Here is a 5,988-nt window from a genome sequence, read left to right as displayed (position 1 = left end):
TAGTATGAAAGCAATAGTGATATTGTTTAAATTTACCAGAATTATTTTTTAATTTACTGCAAATGATACATTATTACATTAAAAGTATTAAAAATATTATTTTCTCTTAGTTGCATTATCATCAAGTTTTATATTTCTTTTGAAAAAACGCTTAATGTCTCTGATCGAAAATCCCCGAGAGTTAAAGACCGTGGACGACTGAAGAAACTGAACTAAAAACTGCAGACTTTTAAAAAAATTAATCGTTTTAATTGTTTTTTATAATACACGTTTGTATGATTATACTACAATATTAATCAATATAGCCACTTAGAATTATAATATTTGTTTTGTATATATGGAGTTTTACATATCATTGTTTTTAATTCTTATGAAATAAAATGATAAAATATGACAACGTTTTAATAAAATTAATTTTTTTAACCTTCAATTTATTACATATCTAATCAGTACATTTATTTTGCATACAAACAGCTGACAAAAATGCATACATGATAAAACGCAGTAACTGTATGCAATGTATGCACCAGCATAAAAAATGATATGTATTGTTATGTTTAAATAATCGTATAAAATAATGATCGATAAATTAGTGAGTACAATTGAACAAACACAAACTATTAAAAATAGATAATTGGAAAAAATTAATCAAGTTCTTATTAGTGTTCATAATAATATTATCTACGTATTTGTATTAGATGATTTATTTTGTATAAAACACGTCAACATGAAATAATACAAATTGATCGTATTAGTTACGTGTGACTGAACCAAATTGCGTTTATAACAATTATAAAGTTTCACATAAAGCTATACTAATTATATTATTATCGTATACTAGTCGCTTTTTAATATATTGACGAAATAATCATGAAATTATTTTTGATACTATTAGGTACTTGTGTTTTCTGTAACTGGACATTGGTATTTGGGCAATACCAATTAATGCTTGTCCGTGGTCCGTCAATAAAATGTCCAAACAATGTAAATGTAAACTTCTGTCAAAATTAAGGCGAGCAGCCAGTAAAGTCAACACCAAAAGTGCGTCCGGGACGAACAAGCAAATGCCATTAAAATATTTTGAGTTCGAGTCAATATTGTAATGTAGTATTTTTTATAGTTTCTTTTTAATGTAATACATGCAGTTTAGGAAATAATTTTTTTTTTTGTTTTATATTTTTGTGTAATTAATTTTCATCGTCATCGTATTATAGGCTTGTTCAGTTACTTTATAATTTAAATTTGATTGAAGCCCAACACAATGAAACATGCGTCGATAAGTATAAATAAAATTTGAAACAGGACAGCAAATGTGACTAAATGTCTGGCAGTTAATACTGTTTGTGTGAGCATACGAATTCGGCAGTACCTATGCTGCAGGACAAGGATACGCAGTGGTGTCATGGCAGTTTGAGTTCATATTGTGAATTTCAATCGTAATTTCAGTGAATTTTCCGAACTTTGACTACCTAACTATTAAATATTTTTAACTTTTATCAAATGTAAGTCAATTATAATAGAGTTTCGTTTAGTCGTTAGTGCATCAATAAAGTGTAGAGCGCTCTATAAAAGTATATCAACTGACGAAGAAGTATTACAATATCTGGGTTTGTGCTGTGATAAATGTATCAGGTTTTCATTATTCAGATGTTTCAGTGAGGAAAATTAAATAGCAACGATGTCACGGTGGCATGCGTGGAACATTTTTAGAACTAATTTTCTAAACCAATCGGGTCGTCTAAATAGGTAGTTGTATTAATTTGTTTTTCTCTTATTCCAATCGAAATATTATCCATAAGTTTTAATAGTTAATTGTAATTGTATTTAAAGCTACTTAGTTGCAAGTAACTGAATATTCTTAAAATAGTTTGAATAGATCCACTCAATTGTATTGTTGGTAGAATAATAAAACAAAAAATGTTATTGTTACCTTCTTGTTTTAATACTCCCTTGCGGCTCGTTCAGATTACAGAAATTGAATAAAACCTAAACATAATAAAAATTTTCGAGATAATGATTCCAAAAATACAAAGAATGTGCTGGATTTTGCACACTAATTAATAGGTTATATTAGTAGGTAATAGTAGAAACTGGCGGCTACCTTTAACATATAGCCCATATAGGTTAGAGAATTCAGAAGCATAATATAACTCACTGTTGGTTATATCGCGGGCAGTGGCTTGAAGTACCCAATACAGTAAGTACCTACCCTCACTATAACCGCTACAATTGTATAGATTGTACTGCAAATCAAATGTAATACATTTTCATTACTCATTATAGTTTATTACCTGAAACTCATCGACTTGCACAGTCTTAGGTCCCAACCCCGTCCCCGTGCATCCACCAGCCGAAGCACGGTCCTATAAAAAAACGGACTTGGCCACGCCGCCGGGCCTGGTGGAGGCATTATTTTATTGTATTATGCCTAAGTGAGACCAAACGTCATCTGATCTCGGACCATCGGCGGCCGCGAGAGAAATCAATCGCAGTCCGTTCGTAATCGTGCGAGAACAAAATATTTTATACGGTGAAACCTCCCCAAACGGAGTAAACTGACACATCTAAATAGTGGACACTCCAAACAGCGAACACGTTTTCAGTAACAGAGAGTGTCCGGTATTCAGAGGTTTAACTGTATTTGCAGTATACGCCTGAGCGCGTAGCAATATGATGGAAATGGTTCTGTTTCTTCAGGCGCCTAAGGTCCTGGTGGTGTCGGATCAAAGACATTCAAAGAAATATAACACATGTTGATAATATTTTTAAATACTTTTAGTGTATCAACTGCAAATTAGATAACGATACTGGTCAATTTAAACAGCACCATTATTGTTTTTGTACAATACTCCTGAAACTATAATTGCCTAAAACGATAGTTGCCAAAAAGGTTAAAGACTATAAAAAATAACGGCAACAGTAAGTTGTATAACATCCGAGTAAACGTTTGACGATCATAATCAGACATGTTTAGTTCTCGGTTCTGGTAATAATTATAATGCACTAAATGCTAGTTAAAAATTCAATTTTTCTACAACTAAATTTTCAGCAAAACATTCATCTTTGGAATCTAAAATGAAAAATGTATATGTTGTCGTTAAAAAAAGTAAAAACATTACTAACTGGTAATGATAATTAATAGTATTAATTTATTTGTTATTGCGAATTTTTTAAAATATTGTTTTGTTAAGAATTCAAATTATGAAAAAAATTAATACTTTTATCGAGATAATGTGTGTTTACTGTAAATAAAAATGATCACGCTCTATGAAAAAGTACCAACATAACTAAAAATATTAAAAATATGTAATTCAAGTAGGTACTTTTATATTCAATTTTATTAATTTCCGTGAATTCTCATATATTTTTTTTCCTCAAATAATGATATTTTAATACTAGGTAATATATATTAAAGAAGTCGTATGGCATTTTTTAGTAATAAAAAATATTATTTCAAGTTTTTTATTTATTGATATAATGTTATATCCAGCAGTATAATTACATTATCTTATAATATAAAATCATAACAAATACTTGATAAATTAATCATAAAAATGGAATATCACAAAGTTAATCGTTATTATGGAGCAACCGTCTATATATGTATGTTATAGGTATACATAATCAAACTTCTGATAAAAAGAAAAACTTTTTTCAATAATATGTATTTATTTAAGGAACGATGAAAACTTTTGAATTTCTTATTAAATCAAACGAGGGTTACAAGTTTACAATGAATAAACAAGTTTACAACGAATAAAAAGTATTACTGATGTATCATGATATTTCAAGGGATAATATTTTTTCCTTCATTTATTTAAATAAATAAAGAACTGATTTTAAAAATTAGATAAGAGTATATTTATCACATTTTTGATTCATTTTTAAAGTTATTTGAAGTCAAAAAGTATTTATAAATGTTAAAATCGGCTGTTTGTAGGACACACGTTTTTTTTTTATTATCTATATGATAGTAATGCCGATAGTAATATACAGCTGTATCTAAAATGCAAAAAAAAAATAAATATCTAATTTAACGTGAGAAAAAATTATAAACTTTACAAAAGAAATACATTTTAAATTTTAAATAGTGTAAAATGTAAATAATTCGGTTCTTTTATTTCGTTGATGATTGCTGCATCAGGCGAATCATAATTATAAATTATGAATAAATTAATATATAATAGCTGTATGAGTATACAATATAGGTACTATTTTGAAGCGAAAACTAAAAAAATATTCTTACCTTATCAGTCATCACTTATGAATTATGATAAAACTCTGCGTCAAATATTTTTACACGTTATAAGACGTTTAATCATTTGTATCGAAATAAATAATTTTTTACTAGCCAGATATTGTGTGATATGTGTGTCTTCCACGTAGTCGGTCGCATTAAAATTTAAAAGTGATTTAGACCGCTCATAGTGTCTGGTGTTATATTTTAAACTAGACTGTTGTGGTGGGCGAAACAATACAGTTGTATAAATTTTGAATTAAAAATAAAAAATAACTCTTAGGTAGTATTATTAAAATGTATCGGTGCGATGCACTAATCGATAATAATACACCGGAAGTATTGCTACATAATAGCTTAATAAATAAACAGTAATATTATATTATTGTGCATCCAGTGAAGACGGATGTAGGTAACGAAGCTCAAAATATGAAAAGATTAAAAATGATATCTAAATGGTCGATTGAGAATTATCGGTTTGCATTTTGATCGTAAAATAATCCGAATCTGATCCGTCCACCTTTTTGATGGCGAAGGCTAAAAAATATATTTTAATCGTTTCACTGTCCACAATTCAAATACAGCACCTCTTTTTATTCTTACCAAACATGTATATGGTCATATCAGATTTTTAATTTACTTATGTTCATGACTGTTAGGTAGGTATACATATTAATTTAACAAACAAACGACGTTTTAATCCTTGAGCATTCGAGGTATAGGTATTATCTTAGTTCATGGTTTTTAAGCATAATGTCTATTTTTATAGAAAATGTTTTCGCCGACCTCATACATTTGCTACGAGGGCTGTGGGTTGCCGACCCCTGATCTAATCTACAAAATATTACCACAAAGTACTCTATCAAACGGCTTATTTATAATTTATATATCATAAATGCACTGCCCAATTTCGTGGCCGTATTGAGGGGTGGAGGATGGATTAGTGGCCTATAACATAACCTAACCAAAGGAAATGTGCACAAAGGGCGCCAGTGCACTAAGACGCCACGACATTTTTAGGGGCGCTAAATTAAAAGACATAATGTGTTTATTTTTATTTGTTATTATTTCATTTTAAAAATATATTTCATATCTACTTTGCGCCTTATTTCATGGCATGAGATTTGAATCGAACCTCCCCAACGATACCCTTTTGAAAAAAACATATGTGCAACTCATATTCAGTATGCAAATAAATCGAGATTGTTGGGCATGCCGAACTTCTTTTTTTTATAGCAAATGGTTTTGGTACCCAAGTTCCTAGAAATCATATCAAATGTCATGTTGATTAGTTGCACGAAAAATATTGGTTAGGGAACCAATGATAGTGTTAGCATACCGCTGCCTATACATTACTTTAACTTTTATGCAACGCAATGTAGTAAAACCTCCTTATAACGGAATCGCTCAGTACAAACTGATTTTCCAGTTAAAGGGAAACTAAAATATACGCGGGTTACACAGGACTGTACTGTTATTTTCCGTTTTAGAGAGATTTCCGTCTTCCAGGGGCCCACTTAAAAGAAAGCTCTACTGTAATATAATAGTTTCGTATTATTCAATCATGACACATTTACATAAGATAAAAAATGATAAGAATAACGAGATGTTGAGTCATCAGTCAATTGTTTAATGCAAAAAAAAAAAAAGTACAATATCAATTATTTATATCCTATATACTATTAGAATAATTAATTTTCATTACATTATTACATTATACACGGCTCATAAAAACCTATACAAATATAAAC

This window comes from Myzus persicae, unplaced genomic scaffold, assembly GCF_001856785.1.
Source record: "Myzus persicae strain clone G006 unplaced genomic scaffold, MPER_G0061.0, whole genome shotgun sequence".
In the NCBI taxonomy this organism is placed as follows: Eukaryota; Metazoa; Arthropoda; class Insecta; order Hemiptera; family Aphididae; genus Myzus; species Myzus persicae.
The sequence above is the reverse complement of the archived record's forward strand: the minus strand, read 5'-3'. Positions refer to the sequence as shown.